We start from the raw sequence: 17,429 nt of genomic DNA, 5'->3' as shown, positions 1-17,429 counted from the left end.
AAAGAGAAATGGTGAAATCAACTACACTGTAACCACAAAATACAATAGTCAGTCACTAAAATAGATTAAAATGGGAAATATGATGCAATAAACATTAAGAAAATAGTTTACAAAAGGAAGCATTTAATATAGACTTAACTACACAACTCATAAACCCCAGAACAGAAGTACTAAAAGCAAACAGTGACTGAATGTAAATACAAACTGGAAGTTGAACACCTGTGCCAGTCTCCAAATTGTTTCTAAGATCTTACTTACTTACCCCTTCATACCTGTTGCACCAACTCAAAACAGAGCAACCATTCCTTACATGGTGGTGTCCTTCTCCATCTGCCTGTTTGCTCCCTTGGCACTTGAGGGCATGGCACTATCTCCTGCTACACTCAGTAAACATTTGCTGCTTCATATTTAGAAACTCCCACCTCTTTTCATACATGTAAAAGAAGTGACTCTAGCTACTAAAGTTACCACAAACTGAAACCTAAATTAATATGCAGTTTCACTTTTCATTCCTTCTTTCAAGTAAAAACCTTAAAGAGAAAACATCTTCAGATCTCTTTCCTAACCTGATGCCTAAAGTAGGGAGGCAAAACAAAGACACCACATACCTGATTCGTAGGACCACAAATGTTGTCCGCTTACTTCTATGCAAAAAGACATTTACTTTAACAGTTTAATCATTAGCTCCCACCCACAAACACACCCATCTGTGCCTTGCAGAACTCAACCACTACACCGGGCCACACCTCACTCTAGTTTTGCCCTATTCCCCACTGATGCTGCCTTCCACTTGGCCACTTTCCACCTAATTAGCTGAACAGAGCACTGGCAGGGGAGAGAAGATTGTAAGCAAGGCTGGGAACACGGAGAAACCAGACAGGAGTAGGATTACCTAAATGTGGCAGAAGGCCATCTGAGAGGCATCCATAAGTCAGTGGCCCTAAATAGCAGCAATTTTTCACCACAGAGTTTTTGGCAGTGTTTTGAAAGATACTTTTTGTTGCCCAGTGTTGGAAGTGCTACTAGCATCTGGTAGAAAGAGGCCTGGTTTGATACCAAACATCCCACAAAGCACAGGACAGCTCCCCACAACAAATAATTATTCAACCTCAAATGTTACAACCTTAACAATACTGTTAAGGTTGAGAAACCTTAACAGTTACAAGGTTAAAACCTTAATAATACTTTACCATAAATTGATTTATCCACTAGTGCAATGGATTCTAATCCCAATTCATCAGGAACAAGATCCTCAGTGGGTAAAGGAAACCTGAGTTAGTTTAAGAAATATAAACAAACATACACATCCTTCTCAATCAGAAAAGTGTTCCTTTGGTGACCAAAATTCTACCTCAGGCATCAGGAGAGAAAGCATTATAATTTAAGAAAACTATTAAGAATGCCTGTTTCCCAAAGGCTTTGGTCCCCTACATATCATGTATTTCTGCAAAGACTGCTTCACAGCAGCAACTATAAGAAGATAATACTATCAAAATTGCCCAGACGGGTAAACACCTTCAGAGAAGCTGGCAGAGCACCCACAGAGTAGATGACAAATTTAGCTGTGTATATCAATAGGACCTAAGAATTCAAACTCAGAGTGTACCACGCAACTTAAGAGAAAAGTGGTAAGCTCTCAAAGATCACTCAAAAAGAATAATTGTGCTGCTTTCCTAGATGAATCATCAAATACTACACAAGATTTAAGCAACATTTTCAAAATTATTTCAAAATTTATTTTGGCTGAATCCAAAATAAATATATAAATTTCAGATAAAAAGAGAATTTAATGTAAGAGTCATCACTACTATAATTTAGTTTAAAAGAGAACTATCAGGTCACACCAAAATAAGTTTTTCTCAGGCTGGGGGCTGTACCTCAGTGGCAGAACACTTGCCTAGCATGTGTGGGGCAGTGGGTTCGATCCTCAGCACCAAATTAAAAAATAATAATAAAATTTAAAAACAAATAAAATAAAGACATTTTGTCCATCTACAACTACAAAAAAAGAATTTTAAAAAATAAGTTTTTCTCCATTATTTTAACAACTTTGTCATGCATGATTCCTGCCCATGGGAGGCCAGAAGGTTGGAGAAGTCATCCAGTGCCATCCCTAGATGAGACTTCAACAACTTTAACCTGTCTCTAAAGTCTCATTTACCTGTTTGACCTTGACCTTTGTCATTTCAGTATAAGAGAATACTCACCACTTAAGGTCCATTTTAACACTGAACAGGAATAACCATTAAAAATTCATCCATTATGCTGAATCAAGAATGCATGTCTGGGGCTGAGGTTGTGGCTCAGTGGCACAGTGCTTGCCTAACTCTTGCCCTCAGAATAATACCAAGTTGGATAACAAGATGCCATATAAATCAGGAACACTAGTGCACACCTGTCACACCAGCTACTGGGCAGGAGGAGGAGGCAGGAAGATTGCAAACATGAGGCCAGCCTCGGAAACTTAGTGAAACCCTCAGCAACTTAGGGAGACCAGGAATCAAAATAAAAAATAAAAAGGGCTGGGGATGGAGCCCAGTGATAAAACACCATGGGTTCAATTCACAGTACCAAAACCAAACACACAACATGAGAGGATGGGGGTATAGTCCAGTAGTAGAGCAGAAGCTTAGCATGCTTAAGGCCCTAGGTTCAATCTCCAGCACCAAAAAAAACCACCATCAGATACTACCTCACAGCCACCAGTTAATAAAAACATGTGAAATATTGGGTTCAATCATCAGCACCACATATAAATAAATAAAATCAAATAAAGATCTATCAACCACTTAAAAAAAAAATACTAAACAAAAGGGAGAGTGCATGCCTTCCCAGCAACTCAGGAGGCTGAAGCAGGAAGATCACGAGTTCAAAGCCAGCCTCAGCAATTTAATGAGGTCCTAAGCAACTCAGTGAGACCCTGTCTATAAATAAAATATTAAAAAGGGGCTGGGGATGTTGCTCAGGGGTTAAGGCCCCTGGGTTCAATCCCTGGTACATAAAAAAGTGCATGTCTTTAAACCACAGGTTTTAGTTTAAATCATGTGAAACAAGTCTTATTATTCTAGATGTATCAGCCCTTAAAGTTTTTCTCAAATTACCCTGCCCTCACTCCCCAATCCAAGCCTTTTCATTCTCCAGGTTTTAAAATGTATTCTCCTCATCAACTGTGTTATAGTTAGCTCTTTAAGGTATTATACAATTAAGACTCAATGGAAGGCAAAAAACAGAAGAATAAAAAGGAATCTTAGTAACCAACAGTTCACACCCCATCTCACTTTTATAAATGAGTAACTAAGGCAGAGAAAAGACTCTCTGATGGAGGTTAAGCTGTTACTCAGGAAAGTTGGAGAAGAAACTCAGGCTTCCTAACTCTTGCCCTCAGAATAATACCAAGTTGTATAACAAGATGCCATGTAAATCAGGAACACTGGTGCACACCTGTCATCCCAGCTACTGGGCAGGAAGAGGAGGAGGCAGGAGGATTGCAAACATGAGGCCAACCTCAGAAACTTAGTGAAACCCTCAGCAACTTAGGGAGACCCGAAATCAAAATAAAAAATAAAAGGGCTGGGGATGGAGCCCAGTGATAAAACACCATGGAGTTCAATTCACAGTACCAAAATCAAATACACACCATGAGGGGATGGGGGTATAGTCCAGTAGTAGAGCACAAGCTTAGCATGCTTAAGGCCCTAGGTTCAATCTCCAACAACAAAAAAAAACTACCATCAGATAGTACTTCACAGCCACCAGTTAATAAAAACTTAAATATCTGACAACATTAAGTGCTAGCAACGACATGGAACAAGAACTAACATACTATTGATAAAAATTCATATTAGCAAAATCACTATGAAAAATTTAAATAGTGCAACAGACAGAAATCTAAAGCTATTCCCCGAAGATTCCTAGCCTGGTTATTCAATCAAATGTTAACCTGGGTACAATTGTGAAGTGACTATACAGGTAAAATACAAACAGTAAACTATATCATCCAGGTGGGCACAAGCTAATCACAGAATAATACCAAGTTGCCCTCAGAATAATACCAATAATATCAACAAGCCCTGTTAACAGCAGACAATTATCTTCAGCTAGAGGAGGAGAAAGAGATGAGGTAGGATGGGCAATCTAGTAGCTCAGTGGTAGAGTGCATGTTTAGCATGTGTGAGACCCTGGGTTTTAACTCCAGCACACAAAAATAGAAAAGAAAAAAGAGGTTAAGACATTCAAAGCATGAGAAGCAAACAACCAACTGCTTGCTGGCTCTGAAGATAAACTAATGAAAGAGACCACAGGGCAAGGAATATGAGTGGCCTCTAGAAGCTGAGAATAACCACCAGTTAACATCCAGTGAAGAAACAGACCTCAGTCCTACAACCACAGAGAACTGAACTATAAATAAGCTTGGGAGCAGATTCATCTCCAGAGTTTCTAGAAAAGAATACAGTCCTACCAACTAGATCTCAGTCTTATAAAACCCACAGCAGATAATCCAGACAAGTCTACCACACTTCTGACCTCTATGAGACTATGAATTTGTGTTGTCTGAAGCCTCTGAATTTGGGGCAATTTGTTAGGCAAGGTACAGTAGTGCACACCTGTAACCCGTAGTCCCAGTTATTCCAGAGGCTGAAGCGGGAACGTTTTTTGGGCGGTGGAGGGCAGTACTGGGGATTGAACCTATAGCATAGGCAAGTGCTCTACCACTAAGCTACACCCCAGCCCCAGAAGGTTCTCTGAGTCTAGGAGTTCAGGGCAAGCCTGGACAAGATAGCAGGACCCCATCTCAGAAAAACAAAAACACAGATAACCAACACTTGCAGAAAAAATGAAGAAATGTATTAACCTACAACCTAGAAGCTAGACATCTGACTAGATATGACTCTTGTCTCAGTGGCCTGAGTGTACCAGAAGACAAGCACAAGAGTGTTTTCACATCACCAAGCTCCTAAATGAAACTGAGTATAGCAAAAACAAGATTGGTAACAGATAAAATATAAAATGTTATACTGATTGTTTTACATATTCACAGTGAGTAGAATCAGAAGGCCTAAGAACTTCCTCAAAGATTATTTATAACAGAACAGTGTACTGCTTTAGAAAATGTGAAGTTAATCACGTAACTGAAGAACAGGTAGAGTTGGAAAGTTTAAGGGTTTTTTTTTTTTTTAAAAAAAGTCATTTCAAGACTCAAATTTATATTGTTTTCAGAAACTTTAGCATAATTTTTATTTGCTTTCAGATATTTTAAACAATTTACAACCAAAAATATAAACATAAAAACAAATTAGGGGGCTGGGGTTGTAGCAGTGGTATAGCACAAGCCTAGCATGTGTGAAGCACTTGGTTCGAGCCTCAGTACCACATAAAAATAAATAAAAGTACTGTGTCCATCTACATCAAAAAATTTTAAAAGTTAGGAAACTATGCACTGCTCTTAATTTTAAAAAAATCCTGATAATGAATTTTGCCTACCTATAACCTATAATATTCTATTCGTGAAATAGCATATTATTTTCTCCTAAACTGAGTTTTCTCAAAATCCAAGTTGTTGTGCTTAGGGGTTTCAAGATTTAAATAAAAGGTGGTTGTTGGTGGTCCCACCAGGCTAAGGCAGGAGGACCTAGAACCCAGGAGTTCAAGGATAACTTGGACAATATGGTGAGACCCCCGCCTCAAAAGAAATTAGTAAAAGGGCATGTTCACATTATTCTACAACTCTTCTGATTTTAGTTCATATACTTTTTCAGTGTGCATGCTTTTCACAGGATATGTCCTAATCTCTCCACTCCATTCTGTGCCTGAACAATTAAGTCAGCAATGAGGCAGGAGATCTCACTGTTAGAATCAAAAAACCCACTAGGACTGGATTGCAAGAAAAGATGGGAAAAGTAAGGTATTTACTGGAAATGCTGAGGCCCCTTTCCTGTAATATAAGAGATTCAGCAATTGTCTAACTGCATCACATACAAATGAAACCAAGAGAAAAACAACCACACATTCAAAAATTCCACCTTCCACTAGGCTGGTGACCCATGCCTGTAATCCCAGTGGCTCAGGAGGCTAAGGCAGGAGGATCGCAAGTTTGATGTCAGCCTCAATAACTCAGCGATGCCCAAAGCAACTTAGAGAGGCACTGTCTCAAAATAAACAAATAAAAAGGGCTGGGGATGTGGCTCATTGGTTAAGTGCCCCTGGGTTCAATCCCTGATACAAAAAAAAAAAAAAAAAATCACCTTCTGATTGCATCAAATTGACACACAAAACATTTCCACAACGAGGTATAAAAAGTCCAGTTTCAATTTTGGGGCCCCTCCAAATACGGTTCTTTGTAAAAGAAGGTTCCGTTGCATTAAAGAAATATGAAAATAACAACATAAGCCTTTAAGACTCTCCCTAATAAGTTTTCTATTTAAAATTTCATCTACAAAGGCGAAGATCCAAATTTAAAGGGAAATGAAAAGCAACTTTAAAAAAAAAAAACACCTACCTAATGCTTTCCCTGTGGCAGCTTCACCATAAGCGGCTCTCTCTTGAAATCACGTCAGACATGGAAGGTCCTAACAGAGCACTAGTCAAGTCTAACCATCCCAAAAATGTGGAAACTGGCTGAAGAAGAGCTCTGACTTACCCACGGTCTCACAGCCCGTCAGGGGCAGGACAACTCCAGGCCCTCAACGCCACACGTCCTGGCAACCCAAGCTCGGGCCGGCCTCAAGCGCAGACCCGAGTCCCGAACCGGAAGGGCTAACCGCCCAGGGTCGCGCTGCCTCTCCACGGGATGCGCGCTTGGCCCCCGACCCCGGGGCAGAGAAGCGCGCGTGAGGGGCCGACTCTGCCCGCCACCTGTCGCAGACCGGCGTCAGACGGCCACACCCCCTGCCCGGGCCTGGGACGCGGGCCGTCTCCTTGGTGGCGGGCGGCTGTGACTGTGAACCGCGTGGGAGATCCGGGTCTGGAAGCCGCAGGAGTCACCTCAGGTGGGCGCTGAGATTGAGGCGCCGCCCCCACCGCCAACCTGCAGTTCGCGGGAGACCCGGCCGCAGGCGCCTGTTTACACTCCTCTGTGGGAGGACGCTGGCTGACCCGTCACGTGACGCGTGCGTCACGTGCCCTCCCGAGGCGATGGGCGGAGTGGGAGGGGAGAGGCGTTGCCCCGGCAACTGTGGCGCTGTGGGGCGGGGAGCGACGGCGCCGCTGACCCTCCACCAGGAGAAACCACCCGGCCAGAAAGAGGAAGGACCACCCCAGCCCTGGCTCCGTCCTTTAGAGACCCTGGGCCTGACTGCATCTGTTATTAGCATTTTGGAAGAAGAGAATTCGTTCAGTCAACATGATGTGCTTGGTGGAAAGAAATAGAAACTTTCTTACCAGAGCTAGCAAATGAAAGGGGGAGCCAGGAAATAATGAAAATGATTTTGTTTGCATCAACGAACAGATTTTTGCCTGCTTTCACTCCTTCATCTACAGTGGAGGGCTGATGCCCACAGCTCACCCCTTGCAGCGAGAGAAAGGTGGGGTGTGTATGGATCTCCAACTTGTTATATTTTCAGTTTCTTGGGGATTAGTCTTTGTGTAAATAGACATATCTAAATAAATATTTGATTCAGCTTTTGCCCACATTAAACTTCCCTGATTATACATCTCTGTATCTTTAGTGACTGTTTCTACAAACTCCAGTTTTCATAGATCAAACTTCGTAGAAGTTTCGACTACTGCCAATTTTACTCCTTGTTTTAAATTGCACGAAAGACTTTGCATAATTTCTTAGTAAATTCGTGATTTGTAAGCAAATCCCCACAAATATCCCAGAATTGTTTTTGTTTTATTTTGTTTTTGTTTTGTTTTGTCTTGGGTGATCTATTGAATGGCTTATCAAGTTCCTCCCCACAATTCTGATCACTTTGCATACTTGGCTATGTATAGAGCAAAATCTTAGGGTCAAAACAGTGGATTTAAAATATCCTCCAGATTAGTATAACAAAATCAAACCATCATTTCTATAACACAACTGGAATGCACCATAACCAAAAGTAGTAAATGAAATGTTGAATTTTTTCATACACATCTTTTTACTATAGAAAATAGGTTATCAAGGCCAGCTGTCACAACTTATGGACTCTTCTGGCACCAAGAGTTCCAAGAAGGCAGGATTAGTTTCTTCTACTGGTATACTTTATGCCTAAACTATGTCTGGTGAACAAAAAGTTTGATTGAGTGATTTTTAGATGTAGAATCCTGCCATCCTTCTGTAAAAAGTGGCAGAACCTTCATAGTTCCAGGGGCATCTGTGAGTCTTACAGAAGGACTGAGAAGTATTACTTATGCAGACAAGGCTAGAGTGATTCCTGTCTTAACCATTACTACCTAGGCATTTCACTTCAACTTTCTGAGCCTCTTTTCATTTATCCAAAAGAAAAATATCTGCTGGGTAGAGTGGTTCTGAGGTGAAATAAGACAATGCCTGCACAACACTAAAGTGCCCAAGAAGCCAGACCCAGTGGCTCATGCCGTAATCTCAGTGACTCTGGAAGCTGGGGCAGGAAGTTGAAAGTTTGAGGCCAGCCTCAGCAACTTTGACTCTCAGCAATTTAGCAAGACCCAATTTGGCTAAACTAAATAAATAAATAAAGTTCTGGGGATATAGCTTAGTGGAGAGTACCTCTGGATTCAATCTCCAATACCAGAATTAATTAATTAACAAACAAATAAATAAAATTCCCTACCCACACAGCATTCAGTAAATAGTAACCTATACAGTCTTTGGCAAGAAAGTAGTAGTATAAAAATTCAGAGTTCTGAGGGAAAGGAGTCTAACAGTTTGAATGTGTCCAAGTCCTGGGTCCAGATTCTTGTCACCTGGCCTACAGTTGAGGAAGAGATTGCCAACAAGAAAACAAAGAAAAAATGAGAAGAATCCTTTGTGCTTTGAATATAAATCTGCCTTCCAGTAACAAAGTTACTCTTAGGTAACAAGGTATTCAGTACAAGAGGAGTACTGGCTTTAGCCAGGTGTAGTGGCAAATGTCTGTAATCTCAGTGACTCAGGAGGCTGAGGCAGGAGACTCACAAGTTCAAAGCTTAGCCTCAGCAATATAGTGAGGCCCCAAGCAACTTAATGAGACCCTGTCTCAAAATAAAAATTTAAAAATGGCTGGGGATGTTGCTCAGTGGTTAGGTATCCCTGGATTCAATCCCCAGTCCATAAAAAAAAGGAATATTAGCCTTTCAGGAAAAGATTAGTAGGTACAAAGTTTCCAAATCCTTTCTATTTGTGCTCTTGGGGACTCCTAACACATTGTCCTTCCATAACTTATATCACATAAAGAAATTGCCTTCTTCTAATATTTGTGGGATATGGGGGTGATATTCTAAAAAAAAGTCAGGCTTCAGCCAAGTGGCCAGTGATACCCTGAGAATCAGTTATACCCAAATGGTTAAACATATAAACTGTGTTCTAGAGTTTTAGTTATGGTTTCATTGTTAACCACAAAATGCATAGTTATGTATGACATGATACACTGGGAAGTATACAACTCAAATGGCATTTTATCTAAAACAGTGAATATATATATTAGTGTTCCAACTGACATAATGAATGTAAGAAATAATGGAGAACTTGCAAACAAATGAAGAGATGAATACTAACCTGCTATGATATTACAAAGCTATGATGTGGTACAGACAATGTTGAATTCAATTTTCCTGATTCCAAGTCTATAGTCAGCTTTCGATCACTATAACAAGAGAACTTATACCTGAGAACTTATAAAAGTCTTATTTTTGGCTCATGGTTCTGGAGGATCCAGTACAAGATCAGGACATGAGGTGAAGGGAGAGCTTTGGTCTCCCGACAAGGTAATACATCATAGTGAGAACATATGGCAGAGCAAAATCTCCTACTTACATCATAAAAGTAGAGTGGTGGAGGAAGAGGAAGGGGCTGAGGTCATACAATCCCCTTTAAGGACATGCCTATAAAAACCTAAAGACTTCCCACAAGGCTCCACCTCTTGAAGTTTCCACTACATCCCAGTAGAAACACCCTGGTATCAAATCTTTAACACATGGACCTTTGGAGAACACATCTAAATCATAACAAAGTCTAACTTCCTTTTATTTTTTATTAATATCCATGAATATATGACTTTTATCGTGTTTATTATTTCTTTGTTTTTTACTTCCCACACTGACAACAATCTTGTTTCACTTAGTATTTAGCATGCTTTTCAAAGGTAGATCCAGTAGGATTTACAGATTAGATGTGGATATGAAAGACCAAAGTGAAGTTTGAGGTTTGGGGCCTATACAACCAAAAGAATCAAATTGTGGAAATGAATGATTATGTTTAATTTAGGGGTTATGTTTAATTAGGGTTAGGGGAACAGGATCCATAATTTGATTTAAATTTGACATGTTACTTGGACATTCAAATGAAGATTAACAGTTGGTAGCTGGCTAGTAGATTTGGAATTTTGAGGAAGAATGTATAAATTGTGCCAATGGTATGTAAAGCTATAGGATTGAAGGAGATCACACAGAGCAGTAACTTTAATACCTTTGACCTCAAACCAGGATATGAAATACATTTTACATATTGATCAAATAGATGTTTATAACTAGAAGTTTCCAGAAGCATATTTACCCTTCCTGTATGGGATGCAGTATTCCCTTTCTCTTCTACTTATTTCTTTAAACTTTTTTATCCTAATTCAATTGGTTCTTTCTAAACTAGTAACAGTTGTGGCCTACAGTTTAAAAATCATTTATAGTCACTGACCTAGAACATTAATTGCATAACTGCAACAAGAGATCCAAAGGCTAGTCATGTAGCACTATTGAGATAAGACCATGAGCAAAGGAAACTTAGGAAAATTGGGAGGTAACAGGAAAACTGGAGTCTGGAAGGCTAAATGAAGAATATTTCAAACGGGAAGTAACTACCTAAATGTGTCATTTGCTACTGAGAAGTTGGGTAAGATAAATGACCTTTGGATTTGGCAATATAGAAATCATTGAGATCCTGAAAGTAGAGCAATTAAGATACAGTGATGGGATTAAAGGTCTGATTGTAGAGATACTAGATGGTGACAGCATTTTGTAAAGAGAAGCATGGAAATTGGACTATAGTGGACAAGAAAACATTAAGCTTTTCTGGTTCTTATATATTACTATAAGTGGCCTAGTAACAAAGAAATGTTGATGCAGAAGATGGTGGCAACTGTAGGAAGGAAATCTTTGAGTAGGCTGGAGGAGCCACCCTTCACTAAAGTAAACAAGAGGAATAGTGTTGATAAATAAAATGTACAGGCTATTGGTTTAGGCTGAGCTCCTGCACCAGGCCCAAGAAACCAAATCAAAATGGGGTACTCATGCTGTAATTCCATGTCACCAAGCTAAGACTGTCACCATAAGGGAATCCTAGGAGGTCTATTTAGAGGCAAAGGAGATTACTTCTTGCACCTTCCAGATTCTTGACTCAGCACAGAAAATACCTAAAGAACACATCCGATTTTAGCAAAGAGCAAAAGAACTTTAAATAAAGCAAAAAGTGAAGATAGACATTCTCAGAATAGAATGCAGAGCAAAATATGCCTCTGGGAGCTTAAGGTCCAAGTTTTTATTAATGAACATAATTAGATGGAATATGTATGATCTAAAGAACTGGACATTCCTTGGGAAATACTGAACAAGACTATACTTCTCCATTAGATGGTCTGGTCTGGCATGAAGGTTTCATCTTCCTTCAGTGTGTCTGGGACTGATGACCCAATCTAATGTATGGCCCTAGCCTCACAAGGTTAACCATCTCTATGTTTCTGCTTTGCTAAATTCCAGAAAACTTACAGGGAACTGGAAATTTACAAAGTAGTTTATTCAGTTTTTCATACCTTTTAGTCTTTTTCTGTGTCTACACTCAGGCTCTTTTGTTGAGCTCACAAGTTGTCTATAAATTGCCACATTACAACAGGGATGTTTTCTCCTTTGGAGACTCAGTTTTCTCTATATATTCCTAACTTTCTATCTCAAAACCCTAAGTACATATACGAAGACATGAATGGTGTGACTCTACTTTGTGTACAACCAGAGACATGAAAAATTGTGCTCTATATGTGTAATATGAATTGAATTTCATTCTGCTGTCATATATAATAAAATTAGAATAAAAAATTAAGTTTATCTCATCTTCCAAAAAATCAGACCAAGAACCCAAAACAGGCCATTTTTAGCCCCATGCTCATGCTAAGTCCCTTTTGCTTTAAACTCTTTACAATGTAATAGCTTTGAAGCAACCAAACTACTTTTAGTCCTGTTTCTGCTTTTCTCCAGTCCTTTTCAGTCTATAAAGCCAACCTCCTCTGATCAATTTATTAGAACACTGATTCTACCTTATAGAATAAGGTGTTGCCCAATTCTAGAATCAAAAGTAAAAGCCAATAGCTCAACGTGGTGGTACACCTGTAGTCCCAGTTACTCAGAAACCTGAGGCTGGAGGATCTCTTGAGCCCAGGAGTGTGAGACCAGCCTGGGAAATGTAGCAGTACCCCTTCCACCAGAAAAAAATTTAATTTAAAGGCCAATTACAATTTTTAAACTACATTTGTTGTAATTTTGTCTTCTGACGGTGGATACAGGTACAGATATCGCAGTAGATTTGTTGTTGGGCACATGTAATTTCTCTTCTGATTGTTTATAGTTAAATAAGAGAGTGAGGGGATGGAGAGAGGTGTTGGTGGTTTGAGAGAAAACAGTGCCACCTGACTAGCCTATGGGTCTCTTCTTTTGTTGCAATTATGCCACTGCCCTTGCAATTATGCAATTAATCCAGGAGAGTGCTACATTCCAGCCCCAGCCCCTTGATTTCCCACACTTATTATTGCTGTATCTTCTCCTAACTTCTATCCTTGCCTCTTATGAGGTTCTTTTTTTTCTACATATCTTTTTTTCCCTAGACAATCACAAAAGTTATTTTTCAAAACTTATGTCTGAACATGTTAACCCCAGTAGTTTCCCAGTTCAGAATAAAATCCAAAATTCTTGCTTAGAGAGTCCTCCATGATCTAGCCTTGCTGCTATTGCTCCCTCTCAATGGCTTTCCTCTGCTGCCTGGCTTCCTCACTGTTACTTGGTTTCCTCAAGAGTAGAACATTGCCATGTTCAGTAATTGGATGCTGAGGCAGGTAAATCTGAAGCTAACCTCAGCAACATAGCGAGGCCCTGCCTCAAAATAAAAAATAAAACAGGCTGGGAATGTAGCTCAGTGGCAGAATGTAATCCTCGTTCAATCCTCAGTACTGAAAAAACAAAGTAGAATACTGTCCTACATTTCACTTCCCTGTGGCTTTGTTACCCTGCTCAGGTCCAGTGCTACTGGATGACCAGATTCCTACCCCAGTCTAATCTTGCTTATCTTTAAGGACAGAATATCTGAAGGCCAGAAGTTCCTCTTCAGATGGGCTAGCTGAAACTAGTTGGATCTAAGGCCACTACCATGTGACCTCCAGACAACCTATAACTTATTTATAATATAATCAAATACATGAATATTTCTCCCCCTTGTTTCTTTTACCCTAAATCTATAATCTTCTGACCCCAAGTGGGGAAAGTTGATTGGGAATTCATCTCCCACTTCTATTGCTAAGAATAAAAGTGCCCTTCACTACTTAATTGATGTTTGGTCTTATTATTGGTTTCACAATTCCAATAGGGAAAAAGGATATAATACACCACCTTTCCCTACTTGGCTTTTGTTCTTAGCCCTTAATTCCATCAGTGGCAGAGAAATCTAGTTCCCTAAATCTCCATTTGCCAGTCCAGTTCTTGCCAATGAGATATGATCGAAAGGGACATCTATACCTCCAAACAAAAGCATTTTAGAGCCAAACACAACCCTCCAGCTCCAACTTCCCCTGCAACAACAATCTAGAAGACCATGAGAGCAATGGAGAAACTATACAATAGAAACAGCCTGAATTGCTGAGTCACTTTATTGGGCAGCTGCCCTGGGAAATTGGCTGGGTCAGTGGATTTTGCATGGAAAAAATGAACTTTGTTGGGTTAAACCACTGAGCCTTGGGGGTTAATTTGTTACCACAGGATAATTAAATATCTGTTATACACTGAATTATGCCAATGCCCCACAATTCATATGTTGAAGTTCTTACCCCCAGTATCTCATAATGTCACTCTATTTAAAATAGAGATGGTCTTAACAGAGGTGATCAGGATGGACCCTAATTCAACATGACTGGTGTCCTTGTAAGAAGAGATTAATATACAGACACACAAAGAGAAAAGACTATGTGAAGACAGGGAGAAAATAGCCATTTGTAAGCCAAGGAGAGATGATTCTGAAGGAATCAACAGTTTTTATCCATTGATGTTAAATTGCTAGTCCCCAACAAATTTCTGTTGTTTAAATCAAGGATCTGTGGCCCTTTATTATGGTAGCACTAGCAAATGAATTCAGGATACACTATCTAAATTATTTATTTTGCTTCTTTCTTCTAGAATGTACATGCATAATAAAAGTAAAAATGTTTAGTTTAATATTGTGTCCATGGCACTTAGAATAGGTCATGACACCAAACAAAAGCTCAATTAATATGTATCAAATGACTAAACATTGGAATGAAATTTTTCAAAAAAATATTTCTAGAGCTCTATTCATTTTTCTAACTTTCCTTAATATTTTTAAGACTCCTTTGAGTTAATCTTGACTTTTCATTTATAATATTGCCCATTTGCTTTTCTTTCATTTGGGGGGGGTTAGGATCTTGGGGATTTAACCCAAGAGCAATTTCCATGGAGCTACATCCCAGCCCTCCCCATTTTTTTTTTTTTTGAAACAATGTCTCACTAAGTGGATTAGGGCCTCACTAAATTGTTGAGGTTGGACTTGAACTTGTAATCCTCCTGAGCTACTAGGATTACAGGTAATGCATCACTGTTTCTGGCTTTTTTTTTTTCCTTAAAGCAATGATGATGTGAATTTGGTTGAAATATTTCAGGACAATTTCAATTTTATTCAATTTCCAGTAATCAATTTTTCCTCTTAATTTTTATTTTCACCTTTCCATTGGTTTTCTAACTTATTTTTCTAAGTTTTAGATTAGTTATACTTCACAGTTTTTCTTTTCCTAGGCAACAGACTTTTCTGCTTTAAACTCTTTTTTAAGTAAAGAATATAGTAATTACAGCTTTGACTGTGTTGTACAAATTTTAATTAATACTACTTAGGTTGCATAAAATAATATGTGCTAATTTTTTAGGTATAGATGGACACAATATCTTTATTTATTTTCATATGGTGTTGAGGATTCATCCCAGTGCCTCACACATGTGAGACAAACGCTTTACCACTAAGCTACAGCCCCAGCCCATGAAGAATGTTCTTTAGTCTTATATTATTTACATTGGTTTATTTCTTTGGGTTTTTTTATATATATTTTTCAAATTGTCAACGGACCTTTATTTTATTAATTCATTTATATGTGGTGCTGAGAATCGAACCCAATGCCTCACACATGCTAGGCAAGTGCTCTCCCACTGAGCCACAATCTCAGCCCTTCTTTGTTTCTTTTTTGATACTGGGAATGAAACTCAGGCAAGGGCACTTTACCACTGAGCCACATCCCAGTTCTTTTTATTTTTTTATTTTGAGTTGTGGTCTTGCTAAGTTGCTGAGGCTGGCTTTGAATTTGTTATCCTCCTGCCTCAGCCTCTGGAGTGTCTGGGATTACCAGTGTAAGCCACCACACTCAGCTATTGGTATACATTTTATTTATTTATATTTAGTTACAGATGGAAACAATACCTTTATTTATTTTTATGTGGTGCTGAGAATTGTACCCAGTGCCTCACATGTGCTAGGCAAGCGCTCCACCACCGAGCTACAACTCTATTCCTGTTACAGACTTTAATAACAACATTTTGCAAAACAATATTTCTAAGAAGATAGCATGTAAAATTTAACTTTATATTTTAAAGGGATTCATCTGTCTCCAAATTAAACTATTTATGAAATAATCAGAATTTAGAAAACATATATCCCTACTGTTTGTCCCATTTTATTCCCTATAAAAATCTATTACATTCATCTAGTTTTTCACTGTCAACTTATTCTGTTCTACCTATTTCACTTCTTTTTACATGTATCTTTTTTAAAAATAATTTTTAGTTGTAAGTAGACACAACACCTTTATTTATTTTTATGTGATGCTGAAGATCAAACCCAGTGCCTCACACATGCTAGGAAAGCGCTGTACCACTGAGTCATAACCCCAGTCCTATATGTATATTTTTTAATAAACTAGTTTTAGAATAATTTTAATTTATAGAAAATTTGCAAAAATAGTTCAAATTTTCTATATATCTCACAATCAGTTTCTCTGATTCACATCTTACATTAGTATGTGAATTAACCAAAAGTATACATTAAACTAAAGTCCACACTTTACTCACATTTCCTCAGTTCCCTTTTCTGTGCCAGGGCCCCATCCAAGGTACTATATCACATTTGTCAGCATGTCTGCTTAGGCTTCTCTTAGTTGTTCATTTCTTAGGTTTCCCTTGTTTTTGGTGGCCTTGATAATGTTCAGGAGTATTAGTCGGATATTTATAGAATGTTCCTCAGTTGGGAATTATTTTCCCCATAGTTCCACTGGTCTGACTGGGGTGATGGGTTTTGAGAGGAAGATTAGAGGTAAAGTACCATTCTCGTCACATGTCAAGGATACACACCAGAAATCTGAGTTATGACTATGAATGACCTCAATCACCTGGTTGAGGTGTCTATCAGGCAAACACTTTTACCACTTACTTAAACTACCAGACCAGGACCAAATTTAAATACTGTAGATGTGATTTTAAAAAAAACCCAGGGCTAGGGCTGTAGCTGAGTGGTTAAGCAACTGCCTGGCCCATATGAGACATTAGGTTTAATTCTCAGCACTACATAAAAATAAATAAAGATATTGTGTTCATCTACAACTAAAAATATTTTTAAAAAACTATTTAATTCTCAAATATTATTTTCTTTCTCTATTCTATATAAACCCTATCTTCGAGATAGGGTTTCACTATATTACCCATGTTGGCCTCAAACTCCTGGGCTCCAGCAATTATTCTGCCCCAGCTGCTCAAGAAACTAGGACTCTAGGAGTGTGCCACCATGCTTGGCTCCCATTTTCCTCTTGAGGAGATGGAATATGAATTTGGGGGTTGATTTAGTATCCTGCATTCTCTACATGAGGATTTCTTCCTTTCCATTTTCCTTGTACCCTAACAAATCTTACAATTCTCACCTCTTTTGAAATCTAATCATCTATCACAGATACTGTGGCTCATCAGTCCAGAAACTGCTATAAAGGAAAAGCTAAAACCTTAATCTATCAAATGTCCTTGTTATCAAGGTTCTGGGC

At 38.8% G+C, this 17,429-nt stretch overlaps 1 protein-coding gene across 5 annotated transcripts in view; it reads right to left on the bottom strand.

The window, feature by feature from the left end:
• Positions 1 to 17,429, bottom strand: part of Marchf8 (membrane associated ring-CH-type finger 8) — a 238,547-nt gene that overhangs the window by 129,963 nt on the left and 91,155 nt on the right. Inside the window, exon 1 of one of the 5 annotated variants that reach the window (XM_046446741.2) lies at positions 6,638 to 7,110. The exons of 1 other annotated variant lie outside the window; for it this stretch is intronic. The gene's annotated coding sequence lies outside the window, so the exon portion shown is untranslated. 3 more of the 5 variants (XM_046446744.2, XM_058580016.1, XM_058580017.1) reach the window with 3 other exon arrangements.

This window comes from Marmota monax, unplaced genomic scaffold (assembly GCF_021218885.2).
Source record: "Marmota monax isolate L192 unplaced genomic scaffold, Marmota_monax_Labrador192_F-V1.1 WCK01_AAM20220418_F8-fsc00207, whole genome shotgun sequence".
NCBI lineage: Eukaryota > Metazoa > Chordata > Mammalia > Rodentia > Sciuridae > Marmota > Marmota monax.
This window is presented reverse-complemented; position numbering and strand designations above follow the sequence as displayed.